The sequence below is a fragment of the Chrysemys picta genome, chromosome 5 (genome assembly GCF_011386835.1).
Source record: "Chrysemys picta bellii isolate R12L10 chromosome 5, ASM1138683v2, whole genome shotgun sequence".
Classification (NCBI taxonomy): domain Eukaryota; kingdom Metazoa; phylum Chordata; order Testudines; family Emydidae; genus Chrysemys; species Chrysemys picta.
In genome coordinates, this window is record NC_088795.1 from 113951873 (window position 1) to 113964286 (window position 12414).

The 12414-nt window shown below is 41.2% G+C and overlaps 1 protein-coding gene across 4 annotated transcripts in view; it reads right to left on the reverse strand.

Moving 5' to 3' along the window:
• The window catches only part of C1QTNF7 (C1q and TNF related 7), a 92962-nt gene that overhangs the window by 39133 nt on the left and 41415 nt on the right, over positions 1-12414 (reverse strand). For 2 of the 4 annotated variants that reach the window (XM_042855448.2, XM_065597055.1), the window contains exon 1: positions 11521-11764. The exons of 1 other annotated variant lie outside the window; for it this stretch is intronic. The gene's annotated coding sequence lies outside the window, so the exon portion shown is untranslated. Of the gene's footprint in view, positions 1-11520; positions 11786-12414 lie in introns of those variants that run through there. One more of the 4 variants, XM_065597058.1, reaches the window with a different exon arrangement.

Here is a 12414-nt window from a genome sequence, read left to right on the forward strand (position 1 = left end):
CTTCACCTCCCTGTGATGTTCACTGGTCAAAGGATGAATATCGAATTCCCACTGCTCATGAGTACCATAGGTCTCAATCCGGCAAACATTTATGCAAGTGTGCAGCTATACTCATCCCAATGAAGTCAGTGGAAATACTTGTGTGAATAAAGTTATGTATGTGCAGAAGCATTTATAGGACTGGGGCTCAGATAAGACAGATGTGCAAGCTATGGTCGTATAAGGTCTAATCCAAAGTGCACTGAAGTCAATGACTGTCCTTCTACTGACTTCAGTAGACTTTGGATAATGGTTATTGTTCTTTGTGAGTCATCTTAACAGCATGGATAGTATCCAAATAAGCCTAATCAACACATCACCCCAGGGCCTTTTTCCACATGATAATTTATTACCTAAACAGTTGTTATATAGCTGATTTTTAAGTAAAACTACTTTTAATAACATTTAACTCTCCCCCATCTGCACATTTGCCGTAACTCCTACTTTTTTGAATATTATCAACAAGTTGCCAAAATGGTTGATACATTATTACCAGCAGACCAGAGTTTTGTGTATATCAGTTTTGTAAGGAAGATAGAATAGCTCACTTTTGGCTCTAAACTGGTTCTTACCAATAATTAAAAATAATCACAAAACTATTGCACATTGTGGAGTATTTTTTCAACATTTCTGTTGAAAATATTTCTGCACATAACAGCTTTTTTGAAGAAAATAAGACAAAATTAACAAAATCTGAAAACAACAATAACAAATCTAAACTAAACCCAACCTGAAGCACAGTTTCGACCCTGAAAAAGGAGACATGCCAGAGACTCCATGAAGTCCACTAGGGACTTCTCTGCAATTACAGAATTTATGTGGAGGTGCTCAGAGACTATGGTATTGGGCAGCAGTATCAAACCTTAAAATAATTATAGATAGACTTTTTCAAATAACTCTTGCTGAATGACAATATTACACAATTGACATTAAACATTCAAGTAGGTTATAGTACATACTATACCATATCCATGTCCACTGGGATATAATAAAATAAATAATTAATAATAATAATAATAATAATAATAAATAACACATCCCACTTGGATGTAATAAAGTCACTGGACCAAATTATGTTCTGGTGTAAATCCAGAGTAACTCATCTGACTGCTATGGAATTATTCCAGATGTAGACTGGTGTAATTGAGTAGAAGTTGGCCCAATGTTTTTAAACTGCCTCCTCTACACAGATATATTTATAGGAACCTCTCAAATAAATCCATGAAAATACCAGGCTGACTGCATCTGAATTTGAAGTCCTCGATTTGCCAATAGAACAAATGGTGCAAGGGGAGCAGCAATGCAAAATTTTCTCACCAATGTGCTTCAGATCTGTTCTTAAGAAATCATCTCTGAGCATCGGAATAAAGTGATTATTGTCAGTTAAGCACTGACAGTGAATTCTTTGCTCTACAAGACTTAAATATGTCATAGACATGGTCTCTGCCCAGAGGAATAGCACAAATATGAGAGTGAGAGAAGAAAATGAAAGGAACAGTGGGAAGAAATGGGGAGAGATAGGAGGTCATAAGAAACAAGGACAAGGATGACGTTGTCTTCAACTCTAAGACTCTGCACAAGAGTCTGAAAAAGATTTCAGTGACAGAAGATTTGTGTTGCTTGAAACTATTATTGTTCAAAAATACGAAAGGCCAACTCCTGCCCTGGCCAGGGCAGGAAAGGGGGACAGAGCTGTTTGTCTCCTTGAGGAATCCTGTTCATGAAGGTGAGATTTCTCCAAGAGGCCTGGGACACAGGAATGAACAACATACATCTTTTTGCTTATGCTTTACTCTTGCAGAGAGTGTCTATGCTAGCTGGGCTGGGGACCTAGGCACACCTCCTAACCTACATACTTTACCCTTTTGTGGATTTGCTGTGCAGGCTGGTGCATTTCCTGGCTGCACTTCCCAGCACACACCTGTGTACTGTGGGTCCAAGTCACTGTTGCCTGCCCCTTGTGTAGTCATTTATACCTGGGTATGGCATGCGAGGCTAGTAGCATTTTGCACTCCCTTTGCACGGGTGTAAGTGACAACACAGAGTGCAAGGCAGTGATGAATCAGGCTTCATTAAGGTGTCTTGCCTGACTGTTTGCAGGGGATAAAGAGGCTCCCTCACCTTTTTACTTACACACCCACCTTGTAAGACAGGCCAGAGAAGGCAGGAAATCTGGGCAATTAAGGACATGACCTGGCATGATTTTCTTTTACTGTTAAATCAAAGGGCAAAACATAAAAACCATTGGCAATCTCCTCCTGCTCACAGCCTTGCCGATGGTTTATTTTACTTGAGGTATTAAAGCTATTCCAAAAGGGTTAATACTTTCATTCCTAGTGTACTGGCAATACATGATATCCATTGCCAAATGCACTGAGCTTGCTGTCATTTGTCTTATGCCCCAGTAAACAAAACAGCCATTTCCTCCCCCCCCTGCAGTTCCTTTGGGTGCGTCTTGAATTATTGCTCCACCTGTGTCCGGCCAGCCTGCTCATTTATCAGCAATGTTGTTTTCTCACTCCTCCTTTCTGTTCACTGCTTTCTGCCAGTCAACCCCTTTTTTATCAATCTGTGACTTGGGAATTATATCAGCAGGTGGCCTGGAAGTAACAGTCATCTCTTTTGGATGACTTGGATTCAAACACTTGATCATTTATGCATGTCTTCTGGATGGATTGTCTGTTCTTACTCCAAAAACCCTTCACAAACAACAGCCAACAAATTTAGTCTAATCTCTTGAGCCCAGTTTACCTGGCATGTCTCTAAAACAGGGCTCAGATGAGAGGACCTATGAGTCCAGTACTGATTTCAAAGCAATCCAAGATCCTGGTAGTGATATCATTACATCTTGAGTAATCATCAGCATCTAGATGAATTAGGCTAATTGGTTTTAAAGTAAATCCAGTCTGAAGCAAAAGATACCTCACTGACAGCTGCAGCAAATGCTTGAACACGTCAGCAAATCAAAGAAACCTATCTAATCTCATAAAGAAAAGTCCTGTTTCACTCCTCTCTCCAGATGCAGAAGACAGTGTAATTCCACAGCAAAAGCTAGGGGGCAGGATGTGGGGAGTCCACACTGAGCATTGAGGAGCACAGCTGTTTGGGAGCCAGACACATGAATTCACTGCTGCAGAGAACCACCGGCCATTGCTTCCCATGTCGCAGGAGCTGTTGCAATCTCCAGTCTCCAGCAATGGCTGTGCAGCCTGAGATGAAAAATTCCTTCTCTCCAACACCTGCAATTCAAAACTTTTTTGTGCACACCTCCATCATTTGAAATGTGTGTTTGGGGAAGCATTTTCCCCGTGTGGCCTAACAAGACAGAAACCTTGTTTCAACAATTTGCAGCAGGGCTGAATAGTTAATAAAACACTAGAACCAGGTAATACATAAGAATAGTAATACTGCAGGTAACCACCTACTCATGCAGTTGTTGGAAGAACCCAGATAAAACCTGAAAATTAGTAGAATCAGGGTTTTTTTTTTGTTTGTTTGTTTGCTGAAATGTGCTTTATGGTGATTGTGGTTTAAATTTGGAAGCTCTCAAGGGCTCGATCCCCAAGTATCTCTCCAAATCTTAGGTACCCGACACTATATTCCCTCTTAGGTTTGCAGATCCATAGAGACTTTTTTCAGAGGTCAAGCAAGATGAAGTGTTTGTACTTTTGCTCCTGTGTCTCTGATGCTCCTTCCTGACATTAGAAGAGTCCCAGGGCTGGCCTCTTTTAAGCAAGGTTTTAAAGTGTTATTTTTTTCAGAGGTCCCTTGGCACGTCACACAGCTGGCTTTATGTTTTATCTGTGTAAGATTTTGATTATTCATTTATTTGGTACTTTCTGACGTGGTTTGGCAACCCAGCCTCTCTGGAGAAACTCCAGGTGCCACATGGACTTCCTCCATTCTTTATACAACTCCATCCTTCATCCAGCCCTGCCCGCCTAAAAACTCCTATTTTCTTCTCTAGATAGCTCCTGCACCTCCAACTCCCACAGGCTCTTCTGTACCTTTTAACTAAATAGACAAGACAGTCAAAGGGTGGGAGAAGGGAGACATTGTTTCCCTACTGTTATTCGCAGGGAACTGAGGCACAGAAAGATTAAGTGACTTTGCCTAAGGTCAGAGAGGAAATCTGTGGCAGAAATAGGAATTGACCCCCGTCTTCTTGAGTCCTAGCTCATTGCCATAACGACAAGGCTATCTTTCCTCTTTAGCATCTAGTATAGCATTTTAGTTTGTGAACTCTTCACATTATTTTAATGGCTGAGAAGGACAAAACAATTGAAAATATCATTCACAGCCTCTTATTAGCTGAGCTCCATTTTTCACTGCTGTACTTACTTATTTATAAATATTTCTGTGGTGCTCATCTGAGCACACTGCCTAGTAGCAGAGCATAAATCTTAGCCACTAACACAGCTTCCTGTTGAACACACCAAATTTGCTCACTGTGGTTGTGGCATTGCTACTAACCACTAAACTGGTGTAGCCCAACGTCCAGGGTTCTTCAGCAGCAGCAGCAGCAGCAGGGGGAACTACAAGTTGTTGACTACAAACTACTACATGGTATGAGAGCTCCCTGGTTCCTGCCAGGAAGTCCCCTCTGCCCTTCCAACAGAAAGTCTCAGCACTGACTGAAGCTGGGAGCATCAAGCAAGCAAGCAGAGAGGAGGCTGCTGGACTGTAATCCTATTCTGTGTTTCCTTATGGAATACAACTTTGTTCCTGGTGTTTTGTCTCAGTGGGTCTGGTCTGAAGTGAATACACATTAACACACAACGCAGAGCACACTGAGGAGCCTCAGGCTTGGTTTCCCAAAGTTGTGCAAAAAGCCACAAGGTTGGGTTGCCAACTTTCTGACCAAAAAACCTGAACACCTTTGCCCCGCCCCTCTCTGAGGCCCCGCCCTGCTCACTCCATCCCACCTCCCTCCGTTGCTCACTCTCTCCCACCCTCGTTCACTTGCTCATTTTCACTTGCTGGGAAGGGTCCCCTTTTGACTGGGTATTCGGATGAAAATGTTAAAATGTTGAAAAATCATGAGTCAGGCTCACCAAAAATTGTAAGACTGGCTTTAAAATCATAAGATCATGTAAAAATAATAGATCTGGTGTTATTTTTGCTTTCTTCTGTTTGAGCCTTTAAGGTGCACCGGGCTCACATTTTGAAGCTTTCTCCACAGCCAGGAGGGCTAGAAACTTACTTTTTCTTTAAGAATGAAGGCTGAAATTGTCACATATCCACTTGACTCCAGGAACTTGGACTTTAAGGAAAAGAATAATTATCATGAGACTCATGACAAAATTATGAGAGTTGGCAACACTGCTATCTTGAACAACTGCATAGTGGAATGGTGAACAGGAGGGGGGTTACACTTGGAAAAAGTCAGTGACAAAAAACAGCTGGAATAATCATAATGAAAAACAAACAAGGAAATATATTCCAACACTCCAGCCTGATTGCGCTGCTCAGTGCATATAGTATGAATTCCTGTGACAATTTACAAGATGCATCCTTATAAATGGAAAAAATCAGCTATGCTATGAAGCACAAATCAAAATAACTACTCAACATTGGAAACACAGCTAATGGAATTAAGAGCTAAGAACATAACATATGAAGAACATAGAAGAATATATTGGGTCAGACCAAAGATCCATCCAGCCCAGTATCCTGTCTACCTACAGTGGCCAATGCCAGGTGCCCCAGAGGGAGTGAACCTAACAGGTAATGATCAAGTGATCTCTCTCCTGCCATCCATCTCCACACTATGACAAACAGAGGCTAGGGACACCATTCTTTACCCATCCTGGCTAATAGCCATTAATGGACTTAACCTCCATGAATTTATCTAGTTCTCTTTTAAACCCTGTTATAGTCCTAGCCTTCACAACCTCCTCAGGCAAGGAGTTCCACAGGTTGACTGCGCTGTGTGAAGAAGAACTTCCTTTTATTTATTTTAAACCTGCTGCCCATTAATTTAATTTGGTGGCCCCTAGTTCTTATATTATGGGAACAAATAAATAACTTTTCCTTATTCACTTTCTCAACACCACTCATGATTTTATATATATATCATATCCCCCCTTAGTCTCCTCTTTTCCAAGCTGAAAAGTCCTAGCCTCTTTAATCTCTCCTCATATGGGACTGACCCGTTCCAAACCCCTAATCATTTTAGTTGCCCTTCTCTGAACCTTTTCTAATGCCAGTATATCTTTTTTTGAGATGGTACAAGGTACAGAAGTACTTTTATCCCTGCTAGTTTTCAGTTTGGAAGAGCTGCTGTGCTGTGAAGTTACACTAGTACATTATACCTTGTATCTGCTTATGCATGATTTGGGTAGGAGCATGTGTCTGGCTTTTTGCTTATTTTTGGAATGGCCGCAGCCTGCTTATTTTGCATTTAAATTCTTCTTCCCGCTTGTCTTATTTCTTCAGTTGGGAACAAAGTCTACTGTCCCTCGCTACATACTAGCACTTGTTTTCAAAGTGTTCTTTTCTTTTCTTTTCCTTTCTTCAGTTATAGTTAAATGTTATAATTAGGTGTAGAAAAATAGGGACAAAAGAGTGACAGTATTTGAGACAAAGCAAATTCTCAGTGAGTGAACTGATTGAGCAAGAAACAATCTCCCTCCCCCCCCCTCCGCCCCCCACCAGCATCTGAACAACACATGGCTGCTTTCCATGGTTTGTTTCAGTTTGGAAACTGAAGATGGAGCCGTTAGATGCATCTGGTGTCCCTGTGGAGGTGATAGAAAACACTGGCAGCAATGTAGACAAGATGGTAGAAGCCGTATGAAGCAAAAACTAGCCAAGCATGAAGTCTGCATTACCTCGTGCTAAACACCAGTGCAAAAGATACTGATTCTCAAAGCTACAGGGAAATGATGCACTGCTATAATATGTAGTACACAGACACTTTAGGAAAAAGACACTAATAATCCAGAAAATACTCCAGCACCCCAAGAAGGAAATACCTAAAACCTAACCACAACAGAGGACAGCAGGCTTATCTGAAGGTGAAACTCCATAAGGACAAGTTTTTAGCGTGATGTACATAGTGGCTTTGACTACAGAAGCGAAGTTCATTAAAAGTTGGAAGAGTTCATGTGGTTAAATCCTACACTGAAAAGCTCCTTCTGAAGGCTGAGATACTAGATGGCCATTGTGCCCCTCCCATGGGAAACCCACAGGAAGCGAAGTGCCACACAGTGAGCAGATTCATGGGACTCTTTGTAGACCTGGTGGGACTTAATGGTCTTTCTCACCAAGCTTGCAAACAAAATGGGCATTTAGATTTATTAGAAGTTCAAAGTATTCCAAAATGAAACTGCAGAATTTGTATGAGAGCCCTCAGTCGACTTGAGAGCACTAATAGGAGGCATCAGACTAGAACGAGTGCAGGACAAATCTTCTCACAGCAGTATGGAGAAGTCAACAGGACTGTCTGTCACTCTGCCTACCATAGGGATCCCACTAACCACACCTCTCCCCAACTGCTGTGATGCCAATGTTGGGTCTCCACACTCCATCATCTGACAGCTTCTTCATGAGCCAAGATCCTCCAAAGACCATTAGATTCTGGGGGAGAACGTTCACCATAGCAGAGAACGCTGCAGTTTTTCTTTGTGGAGGTGGACTGATTTACACCAACCGAATGGATGAATTTTGGGGGCATAATCTTCCCCAGAGGCAAACCCTCTGAATCCACTCCCTAAGAGAACAAAAGCAGATCCAAGGTGCCAACCTGCAGAGCCATGCAAGTTACCCAGCTCTGCCTAGTTACCAAGCCCCCTGTCTCACTTCAAGCAGGGCCCCAAAAATCAGGTGATAGTGTTGACTCCCACTGAGGTTACTGGTAGTTCCAATGATGCTCAGAGCAGGCTATACCTAGAGGAAGAATGATCCAATGGTTAGGGTGCTAGTTGGGGATTCAGAAGACCCAGATTCAAATCCCTATCCCCCCCAGAGAGGTTTTTTGGCATAACAATTAGTCTTGCCTCACTTCTCCCATCTGCAAACTCTGGGATGTTATAAGAATAGATACATTAAAGATTATGAGGTGCTCAAATACTACAGAAATGGGAGAGGGGGTCATATGAGTACCTAAAATAGATACCTGTGCACGAGGGCTCTACACGGTGATCAGAATGTTGACCTAATCTGTTAGAATGCAGACTGATGTGAAAGAAGCTTGGCACGCCCCCGAAAGTAGGTTAACAGGATTTATTTCCTTTCTGCAAACAATGTCGCTGTCAGGTAGCAGAGTGCCACCTGGAATTTTTAGTGCATTAACGTGTTCACAGCCTTTAAACAGTCACAATTTAAAAGAGAAAAGCATCCCAACAGTCTCATATTTCAGCCAACTCTCTCCCACTTGGTATACAAATTCCTAACCCTTTGTGTCATCTGGTAATAATAGTCATTGTGGGCCATCAGGACGAAACCTACTTAGATTTGTTTTTATTTATATTTTTTTCCCTACAGTATCAGACACAAAATAGAATTTAATGCTTCCAAAAAAACCCACAGGAATTGCCACACTGGGAAAAGCCAACAGTCAGTCTAGGCCTGTACCCGGTCTGAGACAATGGCCAGTCCCAGCTGTTCAAGAGAAAGATGCAAAAACCCCTGCAGGAAGCAATTATCAGCAATAGACAGTATCAGCTTTCCATTGTATGAAGTCCTGATGGCATTGTAATTGAAAAATTCCCAGAATGAGGCTCTTATGCTCTAGCAGGTCAATACTCGTGCCTTCCGTGCATATTCAATCCATGTTGGTAACAATTCTTATGTTATTTTTAATTTAAAAATATACTGTACATATGCAATAATCTGTTTCTAAAATTAACTAATTCAGTTTTAAACAATATTGTCACGTCACAGGCTGTCTGTAGAGTTCCAAAAAAAACCCTGTTTATGTCTCAAAGTGGGGGAAGAGTGGGAAGGAGAAAGGACTTCAGTGGGGCCAGGATCTCACCCTTATATTTCCAATTTATGTTCCAAAATCTATTTCTAGGCTAAGATCTTACATTCTCAGATTACTCACAGAGCAGATTTCATCGATATCGCAGCTCTTGAAAATAAGGTTTTAGAATAAAAATGCAAACATGTCTTCGGTATTGCCACAGGCACTGCATTATTTTGTCTAAGAAATTTTGCAGTAATGAAATTTCAGCCTTTTTACTACATATACATCAGAATCAAAATTTAGTCTGCAATTATACTGCTGAAACTCCACTCACTCCTCTCTTTGCTTGCTTGCATTGACTAAGCTTGCACCAGACTCGTGCATCTGAAAACAGAATTTGGCACTCAGTTTCTAACTTGAAAATGTTACACACATTGAGTAATGGGGCAAAAATAGCCCACAACAAAACCTCTTAGATGACATGTGGTTTATGAGTTTGTGGGCTAGGAAATGACATCATGCACCCAGACATAGATGCTCTTCATTCACTGGATCAATTTTGTATGGTGAGACCCCATACATTCCTGCTCATAGAAAAAATACACAGCAGAATATCTGAAGATGTTAAAAAAAATCCAAAGCTATAACCATCTGCTTATCATAGACATCTGCTGCATCAAAGCAATAGACTATGAAAGTTTCAGAAAGTTTTTCTGCTCAGAAGATGTATTTGCTGCCAAGAGACTAATAAAACACATGAACACACACAAATCCTGAAAATACAACCTATGTTCTTACTGGAGTAACGTTTTTCTGACTAGGGATGAGTTGGCCATGAAACTGAGCAAGAAAGGGAAATAAAAGAATTTCATCTTCAAGTTGAACCTGAATGTTTTTTCACACTCAGAACATTTGTGAACATTTCCCACTACTCCCTGAATGACTGAGACTTCTGTCTTCCTGGTGAATCTTCTGGCATCCCCACCTCTATCCAATAACTCCTTCTTATCCCTATAACCATCTAATATGCTACTATTCCCACCCTGCAAGCTTTCTCACACTGAGCTGCATCCTGTTCCCACTGAAGTCAAAGAGAATTTTACCTTCAACTTCAACTCTCCTCAGCTTTACCTTCAACCTCAGCTCTCCAGTAGACCCATCTATACATTTGGAGCCCTTATTCAAACCTCAGTGAAGTCAGAGTGTCTTTCCATTGACTTCAGTATTCTTTGGATCAGGCCCTTGTACGTCACCCCCATAACTTCCCTGTCTCTAAAAGCAAAGAAAAGTCATAGGGGGAGAGAGAGAGGAAACTAAGGTTTGTGGAAGGACTGGGAATGGCAACAAGGTCTTCGAAGCAGGGGCAATCTCTTTGCATCTGCAGAGCACTTTGCACAATGTGTCACTGTGGTAACATAAATGATAAATAATGATAACCAGTATCGCCAGGTGGGAAGATGCCAGATTTCCAGGGCCTTGTGCCTTTCAGAGTGTTGCAGGAATAGAGGGAGAGACCTCTCTGAAGGTACTGATAGATGGACACTGGGAGGAAAGTAGAGATGAAAGTCGGAAGGACCGGGTGCTTTAGCAAAGCTGCAGGGAGTTGGGAGTCTGTTTGAGTGATAGGAGACATCCTGAAGTTTTGGACAGGCTTCTGATGAACCACTGAACTTTTGACTTCACATGAAACTAAATCTGCCCTGCTTAATAAGGACATTTAGTTTTGGGAACCTTTGGACACAATGGTTCATCATTCACACTTCGTACTATCTGCAGGTATGAAATCAGTACAAGAACAGGCCAGACCCTGCAGTCCTTACTTTGGCATATTGATGTCAGCAGGATTTTGCCCCGAGTTAAGAATATGGAGGAACTGTGGGATCTGGCTCAATGTTAATAAAATATGTGACTACGCTGAACCTGGAAGCTGGAAGAGCAACAAAAAAACATACCCCTCAAATGACTCCACAACAATGACTACTTCAGAACTTAAATACAAACAAGAAAAATGAGACGAGCTTTTATCAAGCATCCAAGTGTCTGATACGCCTTTTCACGTTCTTTTTGCTGAACAGTCAGTGCCCATCCAAACCTAATGGCTACAACATATAAGTTACACCAACAGCCCTTGTTCAGTGCAGTTCATACAATGCTACTGGACTCTGACATTTCTGTGAACACTTGCTGTCTACTAATCACTCTTATTTACACAGGTTTTACATTTTGCTGTCAGCTTCACATTTTCCTTGAAAACATGGTACAGAATCAAAGAAATGGAATCATTCTCCATGCAGATCACAAATGGAGAACAGAGCTCTCAGTGAACTTAAAAGAAAAGAGAGACTGATCAGCGTACAGACTCTGCTCTTATCACAGTTCACACGCAATTCATTCTTAGAATAGGCAAGTTATTTATCATGCACACGGGCATGCATTATTCAGTGCAAGACTGCCAGATAAAAACAGACATAGCATAACCAAACCCATTTGAAATTTGGGTTGCTTGAGCATCTTTATGAGGCAAGAGAATAAAGAAAGTTTGCTTCAGAGAAATGAAGCCCTTTACTTACATGCCTTGCAAGAGCTTCCAGCAGCTGGAGTCTGAATTATAGTGAATGCAGATGTTGTGCTGCAAACCCCCTAACTTTGGCACTGAAGACTATACATAACTCTCTGGTGCTTCACATTGATAAATAATTTCCTGGTTCCCCTTTAAAAATATTCTCACATAGGGTTTTGTTTTTTTTTAATCAGTGGTGCACACTGACAACAGAATGCAACGCAGACAGTCTATCGGTTGTTACTGAGGAAAGAGTTCCCTGCTGGCTGAATCCAAAAAAGAATCCTTGACCTTGGCAACTAGAATAAATCTACTATATCTGTTGGCCCTCTCCTCAGTGCATATTTGAGCAGTAACATAAGAATGAACAATTTTAGCATAGGAACTGTGGTATGACATTTTAAACATTGGTAAGTTATAGGAACACTACTTCCTGCAGAGACACACTGGGGTAACTGCATTGTGCATGTTTTCAGCTTTTATTTTGTTCATAAATGCAACAACCTTCTCTCTTTGATTTCACAAATACCCAAGCCCTAGGGTTTTCAGATTCTGCGCCTTCCGTTTATTCTCATTAATATTCCTAAACAGGTTACTTTTGCTTTTCTGTTATAAAACTGGATTTTCTAAGAGTTTTAATATCTTAGCCGGTAAATGTATCCCAGACTAAAACGTGGCATTCATGATATCATACATAGCCTGGGAGCAAGCAGCCTTTTACAGATTTCTCCCTCCTCCAAAAATGACGTTTTTTTCCATTTTCTCTCTTTTTGTTTGTTTGCCATTTCAAAAATAGCTATAGCTTTTGTAAAACAACAAGACAAGCATTTGGAGCAAGTGCCAGTGGAGCAAATGGTTAGACTGTATCAAGCAAAAGACAATAATCCAGACCAAAATATAGCTA